At 59.8% G+C, this 15,000-nt stretch overlaps 1 non-coding gene across 1 annotated transcript; it reads left to right on the forward strand.

Annotated features, from left to right (window-relative positions):
- Positions 1–12,127: 12,127 nt before the first annotated feature.
- On the forward strand, positions 12,128–12,246 carry LOC131868568 (5S ribosomal RNA). Its single transcript, XR_009367016.1, has one exon. It is a non-coding gene; the product is annotated as a 5S ribosomal RNA (ribosomal RNA).
- The last annotated feature ends 2,754 nt before the right edge of the window (positions 12,247–15,000 follow it).

The raw sequence follows: 15,000 nt of genomic DNA on the forward strand, positions 1-15,000 counted from the left end.
GAGGTGATAGACGCCAACGAGCCCGCGCATAGAAATCGAGGTGTAAAAAGGGCGTTGAAGGCAGGAAGCCTGGACGAAAGAGGCTACGAGGTCACCTCGAAGCGGTCTAAGAATCGGGCGCACTTGGGGCGACTACCAGTGCCAACCCCTTATCCCGCGGTGCGTCCGACACACAGAAATTTCCAAGGCGGCCAAGGAGCCTCCCCGCATAGCAATCGGGGTGTGAGGTTACGGATGCAGCATTGATAGCAATCGAGGTGTGAGGCGAAGGATGCAGAAGTGAGAGCCGAGGGATGTAGCAGAGATAGCAATCGGGGTGTGTGATGCAGAAGAGATAGCAATCGAGGTGTGCGGTGGGAAGGGCCCAGCAGCCAGAATGCATGAAGCGACGGATGAAGCAGTGATGACAACCGGGCTGTGAGGAGAGGAGGGATGCAGCCAAGAAAGCAATCAGGGCTCGAGGCAAGGGATGCATCAAGGATAGCAATCATGTTGTGAGGCGAGATTCCAAAGGCTAAACGTGAGAGGCTGCAGGGTCGACTCAGAGAGGTCTATGCATGTGAGAGGCTGAAAGCAAGGTCGACTCGGAGCGGTCTATGCATCGGGCGCGCTTGGGGCGACTACCAGTGCCAACCCCTTATCCCGCGACGCGTCCGACAAAGAGAACGTTCCAAGGCGGCAGAGGAGGTTACCAGCCGAAGGATGCAGTAGCAATAACAGGTATAGTTCCGCGGCGGCCGAGAAGACTCACTGCATAGGAATCGGGATGCGAGGCGAGGGATGCGGCGGGAAGGCCCCGACGGCTAAACGGAAGAGGCTGCAGGGCCGCCTCGGAATGGTCCAAGCATCGGATGCGATTGGGACGACTACCAGTGCCAACCCCTTATCCCGCGATGCGTCCGATACACAGATAGTTCCAAGGCGGCCGAGGAGCCTCACCGCATATCAATCGGGGTGCGAGGCGAGGGATGGGGCGGGAAGGCCCCAACGGCTAGACGGAAGAGGCTTCAGGGCCACCTCGGAATGGTCCAAGCATCGGACGCGCTTGGGGCGACTGCCAGTGCCAACCCCTTATCCCGCGATGCGTCCGATACACAGATGGTTCCAAGGCGGCCGAGGAGCCTCACCGCATAGCAATCGGGGGTGCGAGGCGAGGGATGGGGCGGGAAGGCCCCAACGGCTAGACGGAAGAGGCTTCAGGGCCGCCTAGGAATGGTCCAAGCATCGGACACGCTTGGGGCGACTACCAGTGACAGCCCCCTATCCCGCGATGCGTCCGATACGAAGATGGTTCCAAGGCGGCCGAGGAGCCTCACCGCATAGCAATCGGGGTGCGAGGTGGGGGATGCGGCGAGATGGCCCCAACGGCTAGACGGAAGAGGCCACAGGGCCGCGTCGGAATAGTCCAAGCATCGGACGCGCTTGGGGCGACTACCAGTGACAACCCCTTATCCCGCGATGCGTCCGATACGAAGATAGTTCCAAGGCGGCCGAGGAGCCTCACCGCATAGCAATCGGGGTGCGAGGTGGGGGATGCGGCGAGATGGCCCCAACGGCTAGACGGAAGAGGCTGCAGGGCCGCCTCGGAATAGTCCAAGCATCGGACGCGCTTGGGGCCACTACCAGTGACAACCCCTTATCCCGCGATGCGTCCGATACGAAGATAGTTCCAAGGCGGCCGAAGAGCCTCACCGCATAGCAATCGGGGTGCGAGGTGGGGGATGCGGCGAGATGGCCCCAACGGCTAGACGGAAGAGGCCACAGGGCCGCCTCGGAATAGTCCAAGCATCGGACGCGCTTGGGGCGACTACCAGTGACAACCCCTTATCCCGCGATGCGTCCGATACGAAGATAGTTCCCAGGCGGCCGAGGAGCCTCACCGCATAGCAATCGGGGTGCGAGGCGAGGGATGCGGCGAGATGGCCCCAAAGGCTAGACGGAAGAGGCTGCAGGGCTGCCTCGGAATAGTCCAAGCATCGGACGCGCTTGGGGCGACTACCACTGCCAACCCCTTATCCCGCGATGCGTCCGATACACAGATAGTTCCGAGGCGGCCGAGGAGGTGGGGGATGCAGCGAGATGGCCCCAACGGCTAGACGGAAGAGGCTGCAGGGCCGCCTCGGAATAGTCCAAGCATCGGACGCGCTTGGGGCGACTACCAGTGACAACCCCTTATCCCGCGATGCGTCCGATACACAGATAGTTCCGAGGCGGCCAAGGAGCCTCACCGCATAGCAATCGTGGTGCGAGGTGGGGGATGCGGCGAGATGGCCCCAACGGCTAGACGGAAGAGGCTGCAGGGCCGCCTCGGAATGGTCCAAGCATCGGATGCGCTTGGGGCGACTACCACTGCCAACCCCTTATCCCGCGATGCGTCCGATACACAGATAGTTCCAAGGCGGCCGAGGAGCCTCACAGCATAGCAATCAGGGTGCGAGGCGAGGGATGCGGCGAGAAAGCCCCAACGGCTAGAGGGAAGAGGCTTCAGGTCCGCCTCGGAATGGTCCAAGCATCGGACGCGCTTGGGGCGACTACCAGTGACAACCCCTTATCCCGCGACGCGTCCGATACACAGATAGTTCCAAGGCGGCCGAGGAGCCTCACCGCATAGCAATCGGGGTGCGAGGCGAGGGATGCGGCGAGAAGGACCCAACGGCTACACGGAAGAGGCTTCGGGGCCGCCTCGGAATGGTCCAAGCATCGGACGCGCTTGGGGCGACTACCAGTGACAACCCCTTATCCCGCGACGCGTCCGATACACAGATAGTTCCGAGGCGGCCGAGGAGCCTCACCGCATAGCAATCGGGGTGCGAGGCGAGGGATGCGGCGAGAAGGACCCAACGGCTACACGGAAGAGGCTTCGGGGCCGCCTCGGAATGGTCCAAGCATCGGACGCGCTTGGGGCGACTACCAGTGACAACCCCTTATCCCGCGACGCGTCCGATACACAGATAGTTCCAAGGCGGCCGAGGAGCCTCACCGCATAGCAATCGGGGTGCGAGGCGAGGGATGCGGCGAGAAGGACCCAACGGCTAGACGGAAGAGGCTTCGGGTCCGCCTCGGAATGGTCCAAGCATCGGACGCGCTTGGGGCGACTACCAGTGACAACCCCTTATCCCGCGACGCGTCCGATACACAGATAGTTCCAAGGCGGCCGAGGAGCCTCACCGCATAGCAATCGGGGTGCGAGGCGAGGGATGCGGCGAGAAGGACCCAACGGCTAGACGGAAGAGGCTTCGGGTCCGCCTCGGAATGGTCCAAGCATCGGACGCGCTTGGGGCGACTACCAGTGACAACCCCTTATCCCGCGACGCGTCCGATACACAGATAGTTCCAAGGCGGCCGAGGAGCCTCACCGCATAGCAATCGGGGTGCGAGGCGAGGGATGCGGCGAGAAGGACCCAACGGCTAGACGGAAGAGGCTTCGGGTCCGCCTCGGAATGGTCCAAGCATCGGACGCGCTTGGGGCGACTACCAGTGACAACCCCTTATCCCGCGACGCGTCCGATACACAGATAGTTCCGAGGCGGCCGAGGAGCCTCACCGCATAGCAATCGGGGTGCGAGGCGAAGGATGCGGCGAGAAGGACCCAACGGCTAGACGGAAGAGGCTTCGGGTCCGCCTCGGAATGGTCCAAGCATCGGACGCGCTTGGGGCGACTACCAGTGACAACCCCTTATCCCGCGACGCGTCCGATACACAGATAGTTCCAAGGCGGCCGAGGAGCCTCACCGCATAGCAATCGGGGTGCGAGGCGAGGGATGCGGCGAGAAGGACCCAACGGCTAGACGGAAGAGGCTTCAGGGCCGCCTCGGAATGGTCCAAGCATCGAACGCGCTTGGGGCGACTACCAGTGACAACCCCTTATCCCGCGACGCGTCCGATACACAGATAGTTCCGAGGCGGCCGAGGAGCCTCACCGCATAGCAATCGGGGTGCGAGGCGAGGGATGCGGCGAGAAGGACCCAACGGCTAGACGGAAGAGGCTTCAGGGCCGCCTCGGAATGGTCCAAGCATCGGACGCGCTTGGGGCGACTACCAGTGACAACCCCTTATCCCGCGACGCGTCCGATACACAGATAGTTCCGAGGCGGCCGAGGAGCCTCACCGCATAGCAATCGGGGTGCGAGGCGAGGGATGCGGCGAGAAGGACCCAACGGCTAGACGGAAGAGGCTTCAGGGCCGCCTCGGAATGGTCCAAGCATCGGACGCGCTTGGGGCGACTACCAATGACAACCCCTTATCCCGCGACGCGTCCGATACACAGATAGTTCCGAGGCGGCCGAGGAGCCTCACCGCATAGCAATCGGGGTGCGAGGCGAGGGATGCGGCGAGAAGGACCCAACGGCTAGACGGAAGAGGCTTCAGGGCCGCCTCGGAATGGTCCAAGCATCGGACGCGCTTGGGGCGACTACCAGTGACAACCCCTTATCCCGCGACGCGTCCGATACACAGATAGTTCCGAGGCGGCCGAGGAGCCTCACCGCATAGCAATCGGGGTGCAAGGCGAGGGATGCGGCGAGAAGGACCCAACGGCTAGACGGAAGAGGCTTCAGGGCCGCCTCGGAATGGTCCAAGCATCGGACGCGCTTGGGGCGACTACCAGTGACAACCCCTTATCCCGCGACGCGTCCGATACACAGATAGTTCCGAGGCGGCCGAGGAGCCTCACCGCATAGCAATCGGGGTGCGAGGCGAGGGATGCGGCGAGAAGGACCCAACGGCTAGACGGAAGAGGCTTCAGGGCCGCCTCGGAATGGTCCAAGCATCGGACGCGCTTGGGGCGACTACCGTTGCCAACCCCTTATCCCGCGATGCGTCTGATACACAGATAGTTCCGAGGCGGCCGAGGAGCCTCACCGCATAGCAATCGGGTTGCGAGGCAGATTATTGGGAAGGGAACCCCCTGGGATGCGGCTCAAGCAGTGCCCAAAGGGACTGGAATGCGGAATCACATCGAGAGACCCAAATGCTATACGAGGGCTCAAATCGAATTATCGATTTGGCCACGACATGGACGCATCGGAACGACTACCTTTGCCGAACCACTCGCAATTGCATCCATACCGAAACCAATAGACATTTCCGTTAGAGCCCTCGCATAGCATTCGGGAATCTCGCATGCCCCTCTAAATCGACCAATGCTGGCGCTCAATGAAAATCCGAGCGCTACCACCGTTCGAGCGCCAGCATTGGTCGAGTTAGAGGGGCACGGGGGAGAATGCTCCAGTCAACACCTCCCCTATATAAGTTATTTGTCCGATTCTCGCACAACCGTAGTCTGCCTCGTCGAATCAAACAACGGTCCCAGATTCCGACTTCCGTTCCGTAGAGACCCAAAAGCTAGATGGAGGCTCGCAAGAAAGAGAGTCGGCGCATAGCAATCGGGTTTCTCGAACGTTTAGGGACCGAGCTCACTTGCGGATAGGGCAAAATCCGCCAAGCAACCCAAAAGCTAGACGGGGGCTCGAATCGAATCGCCTAGGCGGCCACAACAACGACGTGTTGGATCGACTACCAGTGCCAAACCATTCAGCAAGACTAGTCTGTGTCGAGGCCGGATAGAGATTCTCAGAGAGCGCCCGCATAGCATTTAGGAGACCTGCCGCGTCCCTCACACTCGACAAATGGTGGTGCACGTTTATAAATCCGAGCGATCCCAACCCTTTCAAGCACCAACATCGGTCGAGATAGAGGGGCACGGAGGGGGCTGCGTGAGACAACACAGTCCCCTATATAAGTTATTTGTCCGATTCTCACACATCCGAAGAATGGTCATCAAATCGGACAACAGCCCAAACTTCCGACTTCCGTCCCAGAAAGCCCAAGAGCTATCTAAAACGTTCATGGCCGGAACTCGATCGCGGCTATACCAGTCCGCCAAGCAACCCAAAAGCTAGACTGGAGCTCTAGTCGAATCACCTCTGTGGCCATTGCAAGGACGTGTTGGAGCGACTACCATTGCCGAACCATTCCGCAGGTCGAGTCCATACCAAGGCCGCATAGAGATTCACGATGAGCTCCTGCATAGCAATCAGGAGACTTGCCGTGTCCATCACAATCGATAAATCCTGGTGCAAGATTTTTGCATCCGAGCGCTCCAACCAGTCGAGCACCAGCATCAATCGACATAAACGGGCACGGGGGGAGGATGCTCGAGAACACTACCTCCCCTATATAAGTTATTTGTCCGATTCTCAAGCAGCCGAAGTCTGGTCATCGAATCGGGTCAAAGACCACAACTTCCGACTTTACCCACAATGCAAGTCATCGAATCGAACATCGGCCCCCGAGTCGGACTCCATGCGTATGTCAGGTCATCGGACCCAAATTCCGCCTTCCTGCGCATGGCGGGCCATCAATATCAACTCGGTCATCGGACCCAAACTCCGCCTTTTTGCGTATGGCACGCCTTCAAATCGGTCATCGGACCCAAATTCCGCCTTCCTGTGCATGGCGGGCCATCAACATCAACTCGGTCATCGGACCCAAATTCCGCCTTTCTGCGCATGGCACGCCATCAACTCGGTCATCGGACCCAAATTCCGCCTTCCTGCGCATGGCAGGTCATCGGACACAAATTCAGACCTCGCCAATATGCCTACGTATCGAATCGGTCATCGGACCCAACTTCCGACTTCATCCATACTGTAGGGTCTTTGAGGTTGGCGCGGTGCGCTCAACCCAGGGAGTCGACCCATCGAAGCATACACCTCCCCTATATAAGCTATTTGTCCGATTCCCACACCTGTGTAGTTTGCACCTCTGACCAGGACATCGACCCCAACTTCCGAACTCGACTGCAACGACGGCACCAGCGCCTTGGTGCGCACCTTGCGACGCACAGTCCCAACATTCGCCTTCCTGCACATGGCAGGTCATCGGACCCAAATTCCGACCTCGCGAGTATGCCTACATATCGAATCGGTCATCGGACCCAACTTCCGACTTCATCCATACCGTAGGGTCTTTGAGGTTGGCGCGGTGCGCTCAACCCGGGGAGTCGACCCAACGAAGCATACACCTCCCCTATATAAGCTATTTGTCCGATTCCCACACCTGTGTAGTTTGCACCTCCGATCAAGACATCGACCCCAACTTCCGAACTCGCCTCCAACGACCGAACCAGCGCCTTGGTGCGCACCTTGCAACGCACAGTGCCAACATTCGCCTTCCTGCACGTGGCAGGTCATCGGACCCAAATTCCGACCTCGCGAGTATGCCTACATATCGAATCGGTCATCGGACCCAACTTCCGACTTCATCCATACCGTAGGGTCTTTGAGGTTGGCGCGGTGCGCTCAACCCGGGGAGTCGACCCAACGAAGCATACACCTCCCCTATATAAGCTATTTGTCCGATTCCCACACCTGTGTAGCTTGCACCTCCGATCAGGACATCGACCCCAACTTCCGAACTCGACTAAAAAGACCGCACCAGCGCCTTGGTGTGCACCTTGCAACGCACAGTGTCAACATTCGCCTTCCTGCACATGGCAGGTCATCGGACCCAAATTCCGACCTCATGAGCATACCTACTAATCGAATCGGTCATCGGACCCAACTTCCGACTTCATCCATACCGTAGGGTCTTTGAGGTTGGCGCGGTGCGCTCAACCTGGGGAGTCGACCCATCGAAGCATACACCTCCCCTATATAAGCTATTTGTCCGATTCCGACACCTGTGTAGTTTGCACCTCCGCTCAGGACATCGACCCCAACTTCCGAACTCGCCTGCAACGACCGAACCAGCGCCTTGGTGCGCACCAAAAGTGCGCACTTTTGGAGGGCACTTTTTGGAGGGCACTTTTCTGCGCTCCAAAGGTGCGCACTTTTGGAGGGCACTTTTTGGAGGGCACTTTTCTGCGCTCCAAAGGTGCGCACTTTTGGAGGGCACTTTTTGGAGGGCACTTTTCTGCGCTCCAAAGGTGCGCACTTTTGGAGGGCACTTTTTGGAGGGCACTTTTCTGCGCTCCAAAGGTGCGCACTTTTGGAGGGCACTTTTTGGAGGGCACTTTTCTGCGCTCCAAAGGTGCGCACTTTTGGAGGGCACTTTTTGGAGGGCACTTTTCTGCGCTCCAAAGGTGCGCACTTTTGGAGGGCACTTTTTGGAGGGCACTTTTCTGCGCTCCAAAGGTGCGCACTTTTGGAGGGCACTTTTTGGAGGGCACTTTTCTGCGCTCCAAAGGTGCGCACTTTTGGAGGGCACTTTTTGGAGGGCACTTTTCTGCGCTCCAAAGGTGCGCACTTTTGGAGGGCACTTTTTGGAGGGCACTTTTCTGCGCTCCAAAGGTGCGCACTTTTGGAGGGCACTTTTTGGAGGGCACTTTTCTGCGCTCCAAAGGTGCGCACTTTTGGAGGGCACTTTTGTGCACTCCAAAGGTGCGCACTTTTGGAGGGCACTTTTCCTGTGCTCCAAAGGTGCACACCTAGGTGAGCACCTTCGACCACACCTTGTAGCACACCAAACTCTGACTTTCGACTTCATCCGCAATGCAGGGTCTTTGAGGTTGGCGCAATGCGCACAACCAGGGGAGTCGACCCATCAAACCCAACACCTCCCCTATATAAGCTATTTGTCTGATTCTCATACATGCGTAGCCTGCAGGAGCAATTAGGACATCGACCCCAACTTTCGGCTTCTAAACGAAAACAAGGTCTTTGAGGTTGGTGTAATGCGAACAACTAGGGGAGTCAACCCATCAAACCCAACACCTCCCCTATATAAGCTATTTGTCTGATTCTCATACATGTGTAGTCTACAGGAGCAATTAGGACATCGACCCCAACTTTTGACTTCTTAACGAAAACAAGGTCTTTGAGGTTGACGTAATGCGCACAACCAGGGGAGTCGACCCATCAAACCCAACACCTCCCCTATATAAGCTATTTGTCCGATTCTCATACATGTGTAGCCTGCAGGAGCCATTAGGACATTGACCCCAACTTTTGACTTCTTAACGAAAACAAGGTCTTTGAGGTTGGCGTAATGCGCACAACCAAGGGAGTTGACCCATCAAACCCAACACCTCCCCTATATAAGCTATTTGTCTGATTCTCATACATGTGTAGCCTGCAACAACGATTAGGACATCCACCCCAACTTCTGAATTCGTCTGCGTTGACCGCACCAAAGGTGCACGCCTTGGTGCTCACCAAAATCCGACTTCCGACTTCTTCTGCTATGCGGGGTCTTTGAGGTTGGCGCAGTGCGCACAACCAGGGGAGTCAACCCACCGAATGCAACACCTCCCCTATATAAGCTATTTGTCTGATTCTCATACATGCGTAGACTGCAGCAATGATTAGGACATCCACCCCAACTTTTGACTTCTTAAACAAGACAGGGTCTTTGAAGTTGGTGCAGTGCACACAACCAGGGGAGTCGACCCATCAAACGCAACACCTCCCCTATATAAAGCTATTTGTCCGATTCTCATACGTGTAGTCTGCAGCAGCGATTAGGACATCGACCCCAACTTCCGAATTCGTTTGCATTGACCGCACCAAAGGTGCACGCCTTGGTGTGCACCCTGGAGTGCACTTTGGTGCTCACCTCGGTGCACACTTTGGTGTGCACCTCGGTGTGCACCAAAGGTGCGCACCTTGGAGCGCACCAAAGGTGTACACTTTGGAGCGCACCACATAGGGTCTTTGAGAGGTTGGCGCAGTGCGCACACCAAGGTGGGTGTTGAGGTGCGTGCCGAGGTGGGTGGGTGCTAGGGTGCGCTCCATGGTGGGTGCCAGGGTGGGTGCGTGCTAGGGTGGATTCCAAAGAGGGTCATAGGGTGGGTGCCAAGGTGGGTTGGTGATATAGTGGGTTCAAAGGTGGGTACTAGGGTGGGTTCCAAGGTGGGTCACAAGTTGGGTGCCAGGATGCGTGGGTGTTAGGTTGGGTGCCAAGGTGGGCTCCTGCGTGGGTGGGTGCTAGGGTGGGTTTCAAGGTGGACGCGAGGGCGGGTGCCAAGGTGGGTAACAAGTTGGGTGTTAGGATGGGTGAGTGCTAGAGTGGGTGCCAAGGTGGGTGGGTGCTAAGGTGGATGCCAAGGTGGTTCACAGGGTGGGTGGGTTCTAGGGTGAGTTCCAAGGTGGGTCACAGGTTCAGTGCTAGGGTGGGTGTCAAGGCGGGTGTCGAGGTGCCTGGGTGCTAGGGTGTGGATGCCAATGTGGGTCATAGGGTGGGTACTAGGGTGGGCTGCAATGTGGGTGCCAAGGTGGGTAACATGCTCGGTGGGTTCTAAATTGGGTGCCAGGGTGGGTGTGCACCCACCTTGCCCGAGGTGGGTGCCAAGGTGCCAGTGTGGGTGGGTGCTAAGGTGGATGCCAAGGTGGGTGAGAAGGTGGGTGATAGGTTGAGTGGTAGGATGGGTGGGTGCCAAGATGGGTCACAGGGTGGGTGCAAGGGTGGGTAGGTGCTAGGGTTGGTGTCAGGGTGGGTGGGTGCTAGGTTGGGTTCCAAGGTGGGTGCGAGGGTGAGTGTCAAGGTGGGTCACAGGTTAGGTGCTAGGATGGGTGAGTGCTAGGGTGCAAAGGTGCCAGGGTGGGTGCTAGGATGGGTCGATGCTAGGGTGAGTGGCAAGGTGGGTCCACAAGTGTCAAGGTGGGTGCCGAGGTGGGTGCCAAGTCGGCGACTGCTATGGTGGATGCCAAGGTGGGTCACGGGGTGGGTGCCAAGTTGCTAGGCTGGGTTCCAAGGTGGGTGCCAACGTGGGTGCTAGGGTGCGTGGGTTAAAGGGTGTGTCACAACGTGGGTGCCAGGATGGGTGCGCACCCACACTGGCCAAGACGGGTGCGGGTGCAAGGTTGGGTTCCAAGCCCGGTCACAGGCTGGGTGCTAGGATGGGTGGGTGCCAAGGTGGGCACCAGGGTGGGTGCACCCACCCTGGCCAAGGTGGGTCACGGGGTGGGTCCTAGGGTGGGTAACGGGGTGGGTACTAAGGTGCGTGCCAAGGTGGGTCATAGGGTGGGTGCCAAGGTGGGCACCAGGGTGGGTGTGCACCAACCCTAGCCAGGGTAGGTCACGGGGTGGTTGTCGGGGTGGGCGTCAAGGAGCCAAGGTGGGTGGCAAGTAGCCAAGTTGCGTGCCAAGGTGGGTGTCGGGGTGGGTGCCAAGGATCCAAGGTGGGTGCCAAGGAACCAAGGTGGGTGTCTGGGTGGGTGCCGAGGTGGGAGCCAGGGTGGGTCCCAAGGTGAGTGCAAAGGTGGGTGCCAGGGTCAAGGTGAGTGCCAATGTGGGTTCCAAGGTGCCAGGGTCAGGGTGAGTGCCAATGTGGGTTCAAAGGTGCTAAGTTGGGTGCGAGGTTGGGTGCGAGGGTGGGTGGGTGCCAAGGTGTGCTAGGTGGAAGCCCGGGTGGGTCGGCATCCCATGGGTGTCGAGTTGGGTGCCTGATGGGTGCTTCTTGTCAAGTTTTAGTCGTCGGGACTCATTTCGAGCCTTAGAGGTCGTTTCTTGTCCGGTTGCCCTGTCTTCGACCTGGGAACCCAATTTTGGTCCTCGGGTCCCATTTTTTTTTGTCTCGCATCCCACTTTTGGCCTGTGGCCTTTTCGGGGTCGATTCTCGTTTTGGGCATCAGAGCATGTTTCTTCTCCTAAAACCCAATATTTGTTTATTAAGTCTCGGAACACATTTTTGTTCTCGTGGACCCATCATGGGTCTTGGAACGCATTTGTGGTCCTTGGGTCCCATTTTGCATCCCGAAACTTGTGTTTTGGTGCTTGATCCCTATTTTGGGTGCCCACCTTGCACCAAGTGCGCACCCGGGGCAAACCGAGCGCCTTGGTGCACCGGGGCAAGATCGAGCGTGCACCCGAGGCGCCCCGAACATGCACCAAGGTGCACTCGGCCCACATGTGAGCGCAGGTCGTTGCGCCCGAGGTGGTGTGTGGGCACCGCGTTGCAGACGGGACACTGCACGCACACGACGCCCCCTCCAGGTGCACGCACGTAGGCCGGGCCGGGTGCACACCCGACGCCCTAGCAAGGTGCGCGCACCCGGGCAGGGCTCACACTTGGCGAACGGGGCGCACTTCGCGAGGGAGGGTGTGCACCTCGACGGGGGTGGGTGGCCGGGGTGGATTCGCACGTGGGTCGCGGTTTGCTAAGTACACACTGCGACAAGCTCATAACGGGTGCGATCATACCAGCGTTAGTGCACCGGATCCCATCAGAACTCCGCAGTTAAGCGCGCTTGGGCCGGAGTAGTACTGGGATGGGTGACCTCCCGGGAAGTCCCGGTGTTGCACCCTTTTTTAGTTTTTCGCCGGGCGTCGCAATGCTATTTGAATAAACCTTTTGCCCGTTTGCGTTCTCGTCGGGGCCGGGCCGGGCCGGGGTGCGCTGCCCGCACTACCGCGCGCGCGGGGGCGACACCGAGCGCGCACCCGAGGCACCCCGAGCACACAGGCCACGGTGCAACCCGGGCGTTGTGCGCGCACCCCGGTGCGCCCGAGGTGCTGCGCGCGCACCCAGGTGAAATCGGTGTGCACCTCGGCCAGTGCGCGCTCGGTCGAGTCGCGCACGTTGGCCAAGGTGCACGGTGATGTTTCTTACTCTAAGGTTCCGCACCAGACGCCCGGGACAGGTGAGCGAAGCTGGGCGGGGCCGGGTGCGCGGCCGGGGCAGGTGCACGCAGCTGGAGAGAGCTTTGGAGCACACTTCGGAGCGCACCAATGATGCGCTCCATTCAAAAGTTTCCTGAAAAGGCAAAAAAAGTTGAGATTATAGAATTTCCCACTTGAGAGATTGTAAAAAAAAAAAATTTAAAATGAAGGAAACGCGGGTGCCAAGGTGTGCGCAGCCCAGCCAAGGTGTGCGCACCAAGGCGCCCACCCTGGCGAAGGTGCACGCAAGGTGCGCACCCGAGGCAAACCGGACAATTAACCCAACTTTCGACTTCGCGCGCACCTTGGAGCGCACTTCGGAGCGCTCCTTGGTGCGCACCAATCTTGGGCACCTCGGAGTGCACCATGGCGCCCACCAAGGTGCGCACCCGGGGCAAACCGAGCTCCGACTTCGTGCGCACCTTGGAGCGCACGAAAGGTGCGCACCATGGCGCCCACCAAGGTGCGCAGCCCAGCCAAGGCGTGCGCATCAAGGTGCGCACCCTGGCGAAGGTGCGCACCCGGGGCAAACCGAGCTCCGACTTCGTGCGCACCTTGGAGCGCACAAAAGGTGCGCAACCCAGCCAAGGTGTGCGCACCCCGGTCAAACCGAGCTCCGAATCGTGCGCACCAGAGGTGCACGCCATCGTGCGCACCTTGGAGCACACTTCGGAGCCCTCCTTGGTGCGCGCCGATGTTGCGCACCTCGGAGCGCACCCGGGGAAAACAATGCAATTAACCCGACTTTCGACTTCGTGGGCACCTCGGAGCGCTCTCGGGTTCGCACCTCGGAGCACACCGAGGTGCGCACCTTTGATGCGCTGCCTTCACCAATTTCCAGAAAAGGCAAGAAAACATTGAGAAGGTGTGCGCACCGAGGTGCCCACCCTGGCGAAGGTGCACGCGAGGTGCGCACCCGGGGCAAACCGGGCTCCGACTTCGTGCACGCCGCACCTTGGAGCACACTTCGGAGCGCTCCTTGGTGCGCACCAGGGCGCGCAACCCAGCCGAGGTGCCCACCCCGGCGAAGGTGCACGCGAGGTGCGCACCCGGGGCAAACCGGGCTCCGACTTCGTGCACGCCATGGTGCCCACCGCGGCGAAGGTGCACGCGAGGTGCGCACCCGGGGCAAACCGGGCTCCGACTTCGTGCACGCCGCACCTTGGAGCACACTTCGGAGCGCTCCTTGGTGCGCACCATGGTGCCCACCAGGGCGCGCAACCCCGCCGAAGGTGCACGCGAGGTGCGCACCCGGGGCAAACCGGGCTCCGACTTCGTGCACGCCGCACCTTGGAGCACACTTCGGAGCGCTCCTTGGTGCGCACCATGGTGCCCACCAGGGCGCGCAACCCCGCCGAAGGTGCACGCGAGGTGCGCACCCGGGGCAAACCGGGCTCCGACTTCGTGCACGCCATGGTGCGCACCGCGGCGAAGGTGCGCACCCGGGGCAAACCGGGCTCCGACTTCGTGCACGCCGCACCTTGGAGCACACTTCGGAGCGCTCCTTGGTGCGCACCAGGGCGCGCAACCCAGCCGAGGTGCCCACCCCGGCGAAGGTGCACGCGAGGTGCGTACCCGGGGCAAACCGGGCTCCGACTTCGTGCACGCCGCACCTTGGAGCACACTTCGGAGCGCTCCTTGGTGCGCACCATGGTGCCCACCAGGCCGCGCAACCCAGCCAAGGTGTGCGCACCAAGGTGCACGCGAGGTGCGCACCCGGGGCAAACCGGGGTCCGACTTCGTGCACGCCGCACCTTGGAGCACACATCGGGGCGCTCCCGGGTTCGCACCGGCGTTGCGCACCGTGGTGGGCACCTCGGAGCACACCAAGGTGGGCAGCGAGGTGCGCACCTTTGATGCGATGCCTTCACTAATTTCCATAAAAGGCAAAAAAAAAACGAGATTTTAAAATTTCCGTTTTGAAAGATAGTGAGAAAAAGGGAATGCTGGTGCCATCTTGAGCCCGCCCTGGTGCGCAGCCCAGCCAAGGTGTGCGCACCAAGGTGCCCACCCTGGCGAAGGTGCGCGCCCGGGCAATTAACCCAACTTCCAACTTCGCGCGCGCCAGGGTGGGAGCGCACCCAACAACCGGGCCTGGGAAGAGCCAATGCGAGAAACCCCACCAAACGCTCTGACAAAAAAAGAGGGGGCGCTCCAGTAACCCCGCTTCGGAGCGCACCCTGGGCAAACCCAGCCAAGGTGCCCACCCCGGCCAAGGTGCAGGCGAGGTGCGCACCCGGGGCAAACCGGGCTCCGACAACGTGCACGCCGCACCTTGGAGCACACTTCGTAGCGCTCCCGGGTGCGCACCTCAGAGCACACCAAGGTGGGCAGCGAGGTGCGCACCTTTGATGCGCTGCCTTCACTAATTTCCAGAAAAGGCAAAAAAAAAAGGAGATT

Source organism: Cryptomeria japonica, unplaced genomic scaffold (genome assembly GCF_030272615.1).
Source record: "Cryptomeria japonica unplaced genomic scaffold, Sugi_1.0 HiC_scaffold_209, whole genome shotgun sequence".
NCBI classification, from domain to species: domain Eukaryota; kingdom Viridiplantae; phylum Streptophyta; class Pinopsida; order Cupressales; family Cupressaceae; genus Cryptomeria; species Cryptomeria japonica.